Here is a 12,785-nt window from a genome sequence, read left to right on the forward strand (position 1 = left end):
ATGTTTCCTCTAGAGGCTCTGGTTTCATGCCATATTCTAGAGCTATATGGGCCAGTAGGTTGATTGATCTGTGTGGGCATTTTGGGCTGAAAGGGCTTGTTACTATATTATATCACTAAATATTAAAAATTTTTAAAAGTCCAATAGATAGATAGATATACTTTATTGATCCCGAGGGAAATTGGGTTTCGTTACAGCTGCACCAACCAAGAATAGAGCATAAATATAGCAATACAAAAACCACAAACAATCAAACAACAAAAAGCAAACTATGACAGATGGAAAAATAAGTCCAGGACCAACCTATTGGCTCAGGGTGTCTGACCCTCCACGGGAGGAGCTGCAAAGTTCAATGGCCACAGACAGGAACAACCTCCCGTGACGCCCAGTGTTGTATCTCAGTGGAATATGGCAGAAGTCCAACAGTAAAAAGTTCAATATCCGGTCTACAAACACGTTCTTCGATCGTAATACGACCCAGATTGCACCATCTGTTGTTAACCAGAACAGTAAGCACCCAACTCAAACCAATAAGCAAACTGCATTCTTCATCGTCCTGTGCTGTCAACTGTACCCAATAACAGCCTCACACATAAGCCTTGCTTGTGATATGGAGTTCAGGGTGATACCCTCCCTAACTAAGGAAGGACAATTCTCGCTGCTCTTGGTAAATCTTCCATCTTCTTACTGTTAGCTGCAGGTTGTGCCACTTGCCCAGTGCAGTCTCCCAACGTCAATATTCAAGGAGACAAGACTTCACCCAACAAGGGCATACATATAAGGACATTTACTTGCACTTGAAGCTTCAAGATGCTCCACAAGTGCAATGAAAATCTTGCTTAGAGTCATAGAAAAGCACAGCACAGAAGCAGGCCATTTGGCCCATCTAGTCCGTGCCGAACCATTTAAACTGCCTACTCTCATTGACCTGCACTGGGAGCATAACCATCCATATCCCTACCATCCAAGTACTAATTCAAACTTCCCTTAAATGTTGAAATCTAGCTCACATGCACCCACCACTTGTGCTGGGAGCTTGTTCTACATTCTCATGACCCTCTGAGTGAAGAAGCTCCTCTCATATTCACCTTAAACTTTTCTCCTTTCACACTTAACCCATGACCTCTAGATGTAATTCTACCCAACCTCACTGCAAAAAAAACCTGCTTGCATTTACCCTCCCTATGCCCCTCAATTTTGTTTTCATCTATCAGATCTTCCCTCAATTTTCTTCATTTCAAGGAATAAAGTCCTAACCTATTCAATCTTTCCATATAACACAGGTGCTCCAGTCTCAGCAACATCCTTGTAAATTTTCTCTCCTGTACTCTTTCAACCTTTCAGTCTTTCCTCTAGGTGGTTGACCAAAATGACCCAATAAGCTCCACCAATGTCCTGTACAACTTCAACATAACATCCCATCGCCTGATCTCAATACTTTGATTTATAAAGGTGAATAAGCCAAAAGCTTTCTTTACGACCATATCTAACTTTGCACCACTTGCAATGAATTATGGACCTGTATTCCCAGATCCCATTGTTCTACCACACTTCTCAGTGTCCTACTGTTCACTCTGTAAGACCTGCCCTGGTTGGTCCTAATGAAGTGCAACTCCTTGCACTTGGCTGCATTAAATTTCATCTGCCATTTTTCCAGCTGGTCCAGATCCCACTGCAGGCTCTGATCGTCTTCCTCGGGGTTTAGTACACCCCAAATCTAGATATCATCTGCAAATGTGCTGATCCAGTTAACAATATGCTCATCCAGATCATTGATATAAATGGCAAACAACAATGGACCTAGCACTAATCTCTGTGACATACCACTAGTCACAGGTCTCCAGTCAGAGAGACAACCATGTACTACCACAAACCCAATATCTAAACCAATTTACTACCTCATCTTGAACGCCAGGCAGCTGAAACTTCCTGACTAACCTCCCATGCGGAACCTTATGAAACGCCCTTGCTAACGTTCATGTAGACACCATCCACCGCCTTGTCTTCATTGACTTGCCTGGTAACTTCCTTGGAACACTCTATAAGATTGGTTGGACACAACCTGCCAAGCACAAAAGCCATGCTGTCTATCCCAAATCAGACTAAATACTCATATATCTGGTCCCTTAGAACACATTCCAATAACTTTCCTGGTTTATTTTTAGCACCTTTCTTAGCAGAACAACATTAGCTATCATCCAATCCTCTGGTATCTCAACTGTCACTAGAGATTATTTAAATATCTCTGCTAGGGCCCCGGCAATTTCCGCACTTGCTTTCCATAGAGTCCATGGGAACACCTTGTCAGGCCCTGGGGAGTTATCGTCCCTAATTTGCCTCAAGACAGCAAACACCTCCTCTGTAATGTGTGTGGGATCCATAATCTGACTGCTACTTTGCTTCACTTCTATAGACTCCGTGTCTATCTCCTGAGTAAATACAGTTGCAAAACATTCGTTTAAGATCTCCCCCATCTCTTTTGGTGCCATGCATACATTACCATTCTGATCTTCCAGAGGACCAATTTTGTCCCTTGCAATCCTTTTGCTCTTAACATTTCTGTAGAATCCCTTAGGATTTTCCTTCACCTTGTCTGTTAGGGAAACCTCATGCCTTCTTTTAGCCTTCCTGATTTACTTAAGTGTTCTCTTGCATTTCTTATACTCCAGAAGTGCCTATTTTGTTGCTATCTTCCTATAACTGTTATGCACTTCTCTTTTTTTCTTAACCAGGGCCTCAATAACTCTTGTAAACCAAGGTTCCCTAAACCTGTTATCTTCACCTTTTATTCTAATGGGCACATACAAGCTTTGTCCTCTCAAAATTTCACTTTTGAAGGCCTCCATCTTTTCTGGCCTCACCTTTGCCAGAAAATAACCTGTTCCAATAGCCTGATCCTTTCTGTTGCCATCAAAGTGGCCTCAAAGCTGCTGCACAGGTTGACTCTGTGGTTAAGAAGGCATTGGCCTTTAACTGCAGGATTGAGTTTAAGAGCCGAGTGGTAATGTTGCAGCTATATAGGACCCTGGTCAGACCCCACTTGGAGTACTGTGCTCAGTTCTGGTCGCCTCACTGCAGGAAGGATGTGGAAACCATAGAAAGGGTGCAGAGGAGATTTACAAGGATGTTGCCTTGATTGGGGAGGATGCCTTATGAGAACAGACATTCTTTTTTGTGCAGGGGGTGGGTATGATGTTTCTCTCTGAACATAACTTTCTTTATTTCTTTATTTCGTGGCTCTCTGGAGAAGACGAATCTCAGAACCTTTGAGCCTTTAGCATTCTGTTTCCATCCCCCTGCAACTCCAGTTTGTACTCCTTCATACAGCACTAATCAACCTTGCCTTACCACGAGGATATTAATCCCCGTCCAGTTCAGGTGCAAGTAGTCTCTTCTGTACAGGCCCCACCTTCCCTGAAAGAGAGCCCAGTGGTTCAAAAATCTGACTCCCTGCTTTCTACACAAACTCCTTGGCCACATGTTAAACTGTATGATCTTCTTACCTCTGACCTCACTAGCACATGATACAGGTAGCAATCCTGAGATCACAACCCTGAAGATCCTGCCCTTCAACTTTGTACCTAACTCCCTGAACTCACTTTGCAGAACCTCATCACTCTTCCTATCTATATCAGTGGTACCAACATGGGCCATGATTTCTGGCTGCTCACTCGCACACTTAAGAATGCTGCGGACTCTATCTGAGATGTCCTGGACCCTGGCACCCTGGAGGCAACAAGCTCTGATTCCCCCTCCTCCATCTCCCATTATGCATGTATTTATTCATTCAACAGAGTGTTGCTTGCTTGTTTGTAACATGACCTTTAAGAGCTAGTTGCTAAAATTGAACCCACTATGTTATATTGTAACATAGTGCCAAACTTGCAACACATCAAAATGAAACATGACACAAAGCCAAGTAGACAACTCAGACCTTGACACCACTACTCTGTAAATTTTCCAATTAAAATTCTTGCTCTTTATATGACTTTGACAACCATTAGGATGACCTATAACTTTGTTAAAACGATGTGGTACATACTTTGGGCCAATATACGAGATTAGAGATTAGCGTATTAGATATATGTATTATATACGTATTATACTTATTAGAGATCATTCTGACCAAACTTTTCTCTTGTCTCTGGCCTTTTAATTTCTGCCTAATGTCATATACTTTACTATAAAATGTATGAAACAATACCTTGCTTTTTTTTTTCGTTTTGCACTGTTTACTGATTTTGTTAATTTACAATAATTTGATGCCTTTGCTGTCATAACGGGGGCTCTGGGAGCAGATCCAAAAGCAAGACACAGACACTGAAGTACTAGGAACAGGACCAGACTCAGACTAGGAGCTGGGACAGGAACACAGATTTGGGCTAGGACTTTGGCTAGGAAAGCGGGACCAGGACAGGGAACTGGGAACTAGGAGCCTGGGCTAGGACTCCAAGCCGGAGACTGGACAAGGACCCAGAAACTGGGTCTTGACTCGGACCCCAGAACTAATTGAGGACATCACGAGGCTTGGGTTCCTTCAGGCTTGGGTATGGACTCTGAGCCAGACACTGGACAAGGACCCAGAACCTGGGTCTTGACTCGGGCTCAGACTCCAGAACTAGGCAAAGACATGACGTGGCTACAGGACTGGATGAGGCTTGGATTCTTTGAGGCTTTCCTGGGTGGGACGAGGTACTCCTGGGCTGGGCGAGGCAAAAGTACAGGACGAGATCAGGAAACACGAAGACTGGGTCTTGAGAGAGACAGCAACACAGAGCCTTGGGTCTTGAGAGAGACAGCAATGCAGAGCCTTGGGTCTTGAGAGAGAGAGCAACGCAGGGACATGGAACACAGAGCCAGGACCCCTCCTTGGGAACAGGACTTAGGAATGGGACTCATACACAGAACACAGAGCCAGGACCCCTCCTAAGGAGCAGGACATAGGGCTGGGACTCGTACACAGACCACAGAGAAACGGTTCTCAACACAAGGTAGCGGCAAACAGCCAGACCTACCTAGCAAAGGTGTGGACACAGAGACAGATCCCAACACAAGGCAGCAGCAAATGGCCAGACTTACCAAGCAAACGCGACACAGAGACAGTTCTAAACAACGGTCGACAGTTCCTTATCTAGACACAGCAAAGCTCTGGTCTTGCTCCGGCGGTAGAGCTTGACAGTGATACAGGCGAAGACGCAGGCAAGGCTTCAGGAGGAAGGTGAAGGGAAGGGAACAGTCCAGCAAATGAAGCTCTGTCTGTCTGTCTGTCTGTCTGTATCTTGTTTTACAGCGGTTGGCATCCAGCTTAATGGTGCATTACCGCCACCCTCTGCTCCAGAATGTGTACTAGACATACATTCTAAATCCCTTCACCCAATCTCTCTCTCACACACACACACACACAAACCTACACTTCACCCTCCCATCTTTGACCATCCTGGTATCCTATTCCTGTTTATTCGTCATATTCTATAAAAAAACACCTGTACCCCTTAAAAATGCTAAAAATACCTGGACTTGTGCTCTCTCACCCATGCCCAGCAACCCTTTTAATGTGAATTCCTGCATCCCCAATTCCCTTAATTTATTTCTCATCATCTCTCTCTGTATCCCATACTTCCTGCAACTCAGAACTACATGTTCTACTGACTCCTCTTCCTGACATTCCTCACACAATCCTGTCTGGTGTTTCCCTATCATTTTCAATGTTTTGTTTAATGCACAATGCCCCAGCCTTAACCTAGTCCACACAATTTCCTCTCTTCTGTTTCCATTACCTACCCTAGTAACTGCAACACTCTTTTGTATTTGATAAAAATGCCTCCCTTTCCCCTCCCTGTCCCATCTTTCTTGCCACATTCGGTTGACTTTTTCCCAGATTACACACTTAACCTCTGCTTTACTGATACTAATGTGCATTTCCACATTTTCTTTCTTTAACACCCTCTTTGCCAACTCATCCACCCTCTCATTCCCCTTCACCCCTACATGTGCTGGAACCCATAGAAATTTTACCTGATCTCCCTGATTTGCAATTCTTGTAACTAACTGAAGGACTTCATAAAGTACATCTTGCTGACTGTTTGTGTGAAAAGACCTTAAACTTGCTAGAACTGAGGATGAATCTGAACATATCAATGCTTTGACTTGTCTGGCTTTCTGCACCCATTGCAACGCAACCAACACTGCCAGCATCTCCACTGTAAACACTCCTAACTTATTAGATGTTCTTCTGCTGATTCCAATTTCTTTTGCTGGTATGACCACCCCAAACCCTGTCACTCCTGTTGCAGGTTCCTTCGCACCATCCGTATAAATGTGAGTACAATCGCTATACTTTTCCATCACATGACAGTTAAATGCATTTACCAAATCTGTTTTATATCTTTCTTTCCTTTTTACCTCTAACAAATGCCAGTCTATATCAGGCCATACAAGCTTCCATGGAGCTACAACCGGATAAACTACTGAAGGACTTATCCTCAGATCAAATACTCCACATTCTTTCACGATATCATTCCCTACCCGACTAAAGGTATCCCTCTGAAACCTCCCATTTTCCCAGCACTCCTGCAACACTCCTTTAATAGGGTGAGAATCATTGTGCCCCTGCAAGTTAGCCCAGTAGTTTGCCATCAGTTGCATCCTTCTTAGTTCCAAAGGCATTATTCCCATTTCTACCTGTAGGGCTGACACTGGTGACGTTTTAAAAGCCCCACTGCACACTCTCAAGGCCTGAGCCTGAATCACATCCAGTTTCCTTGTAAGAGACCTAGCTGCTGATCCATATACTATATTTCCATAATCCAATACAGATCTTACTAAAGCCACATACATTCTCTTCAAAGCTGAACAACTTGCTCCCCATTCCCTACCAGTCAAACATCTCATCACATTTATTACTTTTTTACATTTCTCCTCAACTTTCCTGATATGGTCTGCCCATGTTAATCGTGAATCAAATATAACTCCCAGAAATTTAAATGATGCAACCCTTTCTAATTCAACCCCATACATCCTTAACTTCTTCCCTACCTCAACCCGTTTCCTGGTTAAAAAAAGCAAATGAAGCTGAACCCAGGAGCTATTTATGTAGCCAGCCCAAAATGAGAATCAGGTGCCTCAATTAGAGCACCCAACAGAACAAGAGAAAACCGAAAAACCTGGAATAAGGAATGATGGATCGGACCGTGAACTGGAATGCAGACTTCACGGACCAGACCATGACATTTGCACTGTACTGCTGCTGGAAAAAAATCGTAGCAAGAAAGATGGTGATAGTATACCTGATTCTGATTTTGGTTAATGTTCAGTTGGCATACATAATATATACAGTGGCCAGGAAGTTTGTTTCTTTATTTCTACACAATTATGACCTGAAATGTGAAATATCTTCACCTGTCCTAAAACTTGATAAAGAGAACTCAATTAAATAAATAACACAAAAACATTATACTTGCTCGTTTATTTATTGAGAAAAATGATCCAATATTATATGTATTTGTTGGAAAAATTGGTAATGCCTTCTACAAATGCTATTTGTCGTCAAGTGTTCCAATCAATGAGATGAGACTGGAGGTGTGGGTTGCAGAGATGCCCTGATCTATTTTTTTAAAAAAAGTGTCACCAAGTCAGGTTTTCACACTGATCCAGTTTAAATAAGTAACTAGAAGTGAACTATTAACAAGAAACATTACGGGTTTTGTGACTAAGTTGACTAATAAAGACAGAGATTTACTTAAGTAACCCAGTTATTCATTTCTCTTAGGTTTATCTCTTAACCCTCATTCAAAAAACTCTTCTTGTATGTATGACCATTGTTTCTGATACCCAGTAATATCCATTCTCATGCAACCTTACACCAACTTCTGACTTGCTATGCTTCTCCAGTATTTTCTGTTTTTGTTTTGATTTCACAGAAGTTGCTGTGTTTATTGAAAAGAATATAGTGGGATGAGTGAGCATCACCCTCAGCCTGTGCTGCCTCACCTCAACCACATTGACACAATGGCAACGAACACTCAACAGCACTTCAGGAGGCTAACAATATTTACCATGTCAAATTTGACCTTCACCAACCTTATCACTGCACCATAGAAAATATCCTATCCAGATACATCATGGCTTTGTAAGACATCCGGTCTACCCATGCCCATGTCTGCTAGAAATAGCCGTGAGTTGTCAACACCAGTCTGCACATTACAGAAACCAGCCTCCCCTCGATGGACTCCAGCTACATTTCTCACTACCTGACTAAAGCAAACTGCATAATCAAAGACCCCATCTATGCCAGACATTCTCTCTTCTCCCCCGTCAACGAAAAACAAGACACTAAAATGAGAAAATCTGCAAATGCCAGAAATCCAAAGAACGCAACACACACAAAACACTGGAGGAACTTGGCAGGCCAGGGATGCTCCCTGGCCCATTGAATTCCTCCAGCATTTAGCATGTGTTGACAGGATACTAAAGTCTGAAAGCACTAAAGAGCAGCTTCTATCCCACTGTTACATCTTACAGTCTTATCTTATGTTGTAAGAAGATTGAATGGTCTCCTCGTACAGAGAGATGGAACCTTTACCTCACAATCCACTGTGTTATAGCCTTGCACCTTATTGCCTATCTGCTCTGCACTGTATTTTCTCTGTAACTGTTACACTTTATTCTGAATTCTGTTATTATTTTCTCTTGTACTGCCTCAGTGCACTGTGATAATGAAATGATCTGCAGGAACAGTGTGCAAGACAAGTTTTTCACTGTACCCCAGTGCAGGTGACTATAATGAACCAATTTACCTCTTATGCAAGTAACTTCCATATGTAGCCAGCAGGTTTCTTCGTTCATTTAGATGCTTCAGTGTATTTTAGAACATAGAACATAGAACATAGAGTAGTACAGCACAGTACAGGCCCTTCGGCCTACAATGTTGTGCCAACCCTCAAACCCTGCCTCCCATATAACCCCCCACCTTAAATTCCTCCATATACCTGTCTAATACTCTCTTAAACTTCACTAGTGTATCTGCCTCCACCAATGACTCAAGCAGTGCATTCCATGCACCAACCACTCTCTGAGTGAAAAAACCTTCCTCAAATATCCCCCTTGAACTTCCCACTCCTTACCTTAAACCTATGTCCTCTTGTATTGAGCAGTGGTGCCCTGGGGAAGAGGCACTGGCTATCCACTCTATCTTTTCCTCTTATTATCTTGTACACCTGTATCATGTCTCCTCTCATCCTCCTTCTCTCCAAAGAGTAAAGCCCTAGCTCCCTTAATCTCTGATCATAATGCATACTCTCTAAACCAGGCAGCATCCTGGTAAATCTCCTCTGTACCTTTTCCAATGCTTCCACATCCTTCCTATAGTGAGGCAACCAGAACTGGACACAGTACTCCAAGTGTGGCCTAACCAGAGTTTTACAGGGTTGCATCATTACATTGCGACTCTTAATCTCTATCCCTCGACTTATGAAAGCTAACACCCCATAAGCTTTCTTAACTACCCTATCCACCTGTGAGGCAACTTTCAGGGATCTGTGGACACGTACCCTCAGATCCCTCTGCTCCTCCACACTACCAAGTATCCTGCCATTTACTTTGTACTCTGTCTTGGAGTTTGTCCTTCCAAAGTGTACCACCTCACACTTCTCCGGGTTGAACTCCATCTGCCACTTCTCAGCCCACTTCTGCATCCTATCAATGTCTCTCTGCAATCTTTGACAATCCTCTACACTATCTACAACACCACCAACCTTTGTGTCGTCTGCAAACTTGCCAACCCACCCTTCTACCCCACATCCAGCTCGATAATAAAAATCACGACAAGTAGAGGTCCCAGAACCGATCCTTGTGGGACACCACTAGTCACAATCCTCCATTCTGAATGTACTCCTTCCACCACATCCCTCTGCCTTCTGCAAGCAAGCCAATTCTGAATCCACCTGGCCAAACTTCCCTGGATCCCATGCTTTCTGACTTTCTGAATAAGCCTATTGTGTGGAACCTTGTCAAATGCCTTACTAAAATCCATATAGACCACATCCACTGCACTACCCTCATCTATATGCCTGGTCACCTCCTCAAAGAACTCTATCAGGTTTGTTAAACACGATCTGCCCTTCACAAAGCCATGCTGACTGTCCCTGATCAGACCATGATTCTCTAAATGCCCAGAGATCCTATCTCTAAGAATCTTTTCCAACAGCTTTCCTACCACAGACGTAAGGCTCACTGGTTTATAATTACCTGGACTATCCCTACTACCTTTTTTGAACAAGGGGACAACATTCACCTCCCTCCAATCCTCCGGTACCATTCCTGTGGACAACGAGGACATAAAGATCCTAGACAGAGGCTCAGCAATCTCTTCTCTTGCCTCGTAGAGCAGCCTGGGGAATATTCCGTCAGGCCCTGGGAACTTATCCGTCCTAATGTATTTTAACAACTCCAACACCTCCTCTCCCTTAATATCAACATGCTCCAGAACATCAACCTCACTCGTGTTGTCCTCACCATCATCAAGTTCCCTCTCATTGGTGAATACTGAAGAGAAGTATTCAATGAGGACCTCGCTTACTTCCACAGCCTCCAGGCACATCTTCCCACCTTTATCTCTAATCGGTCCTACCTTCACTCCTGTCATCCTTTTTTTCTTCACATAATTGAAGAATGCCTTGGAGTTTTCCTTTACCCTACTTGCCAAGGCCTTCTCATGCCCCCTTCTTGCTCTTCTCAGCCCCTTCTTAAGCTCCTTTCTTGCTTCCCTATATTCCTCAATAGACCCATCTTATCCCTGCTTCCTGAACCTCATGTATGCTGCCTTCTTCCACCTGACTAGATTTTCCACCTCACTTGTCACCCATGGTTCCTTCTCCCTACTATTCTTTATCTTCCTCACCGGGACAAATTTATCCCTAACATCCTGCAAGAGATCTCTAAACATCCGCCACATGTCCATAGTACATTTCCCTGCAGAAACATCATCCTGGTTCAGACCCGCAAGTTCTAGCCTTATAGCCTCATAATTTGCCCTTCCCCAATTACAACTTTTCTTGTCCTCTCTGATTCTATCCTTTTCCATGATAATGCTAAAGGCCAGGGAGCGGTGGTCACTGTCCCCGAGATGCTCGCCCACTGAGAGATCCGTGACTTGACCCGGTTCATTACCTAGTACTAGATCTAGTATGGCATTCCCCCTAGTCGGCCTGTCCACATACTGTGACAGGAATCCATCCTGGACACACTTAACAAACTCTGCCCCATCTAAACCCTTGGAACTAATCAGGTGCCAATCAATATTAGGGAAGTTAAAGTCACCCATGATAACAACCCTGTTATTTTTGCACCTTTCCAAAATCTCCCTTCCAATCTGCTCCTCTGTATCTCTGCTGCTACCAGGGGGCCTATAGAATACCCCCAATAGAGTAACTGCTCCCTTCCTGTTACTGACTTCCACCCATACTGACTCAAAAGAGGATTCTGCTACATTACCCACCCTTTCTGTAGCTGTAATAGTATCCCTGACCAGTAATGCCACCCCTCCTCCCCTTTTTCTGTGCTCTCTATCCCTTTTAAAGCACTGAAACCCGGGAATATTAAGAATCCATTCCTGCCCTGGTGCCAGCCAAGTCTCTGTAATGGCCAGTACGTCATAATTCCATGTATGTATCCAAGCTCTCAGTTCATCACCTTTGTTCCTGATGCTTCTTGCATTGAGGTACACACATTTCAGCCCTTCTACCTTACCGTCTTTACACCGTTTATTCTGCTTCTCTTTCCTCAAAGCCTCTCTGTATGTTAGATCTGGCTTTACTCCATGCACTTCTTTCACTGCTCTATCACTCTTGGTCCCATCCCCCTCGCAAATTAGTTTAAACCCTCCCGAACCATGCTAGGTTTAAACCCTCCTGCAAGGATATTGCTCCCCCTCGAGTTCAGGTGCAACCCATCCAATCTGTACAGGTTCCACCTTCCCCAGAAGAGATCCCAATGATCCAAAAATCTAAAACCCTGCTCCCTGCACCAACTCCTCAGCCACACATTCCACTTCCATCTCCTCCAATTCTTACCATCACTGTCACATAGCACTGGCAGCAATCCTGAGAACGCCACCACTTTAAAAGTACACAGCTAGTTTCTTATCCTTTCTGAACGCATGTATCCTGGGAACCTTGGAAATGCAGAAATGAACCCGCTGCAATATATCCTATGTCTTCCTTTTATTGATTATCTTGACTTGAAATTACATAAGACTAAATTTAACCACCAAGCACAACATGTGCCATTCAAACTTCATGCTTGTACAAGACTGCTATCAGTCATGAACATTCATTTTAACCTCCGAAAATTCACTCAAGTCATGACTTTTCCACATCCTGACAATGGTCAACAAATTAGCTCGTTCACATCACAGAGGTCCCTGCAGGTAGAACGCCATGCCCCATGCTCACTTTAATCAGCAAACAACACTTCAAGTAGATCAAAGGATTGCTTTGATCTTTGGCACAGCAGCCGCTGTCTGAACTTCGTCTTGAATAGATGGAAGTCAACTTCCCTGCTTTTACAGTGATCTTTGTGAGAAAAACCGTGAGTCTTTCTCCATTGCAAATAACAGTAGCTGTTGGAATAATCTTTATGAACAGATAAAACACAGAACATATGTTGTAAACCTAAAATACAACATAATCAGAAAATTTTAGAAATACACACTGGTGTCATTTCTTTTACTGGTAGAGACCTTCTATATTTTCCATATTTTCTACTTTTTTGTAATATGAGCCTGTACA

This window comes from Mobula birostris, chromosome 2 (assembly GCF_030028105.1).
Source record: "Mobula birostris isolate sMobBir1 chromosome 2, sMobBir1.hap1, whole genome shotgun sequence".
Lineage (NCBI taxonomy): Eukaryota > Metazoa > Chordata > Chondrichthyes > Myliobatiformes > Myliobatidae > Mobula > Mobula birostris.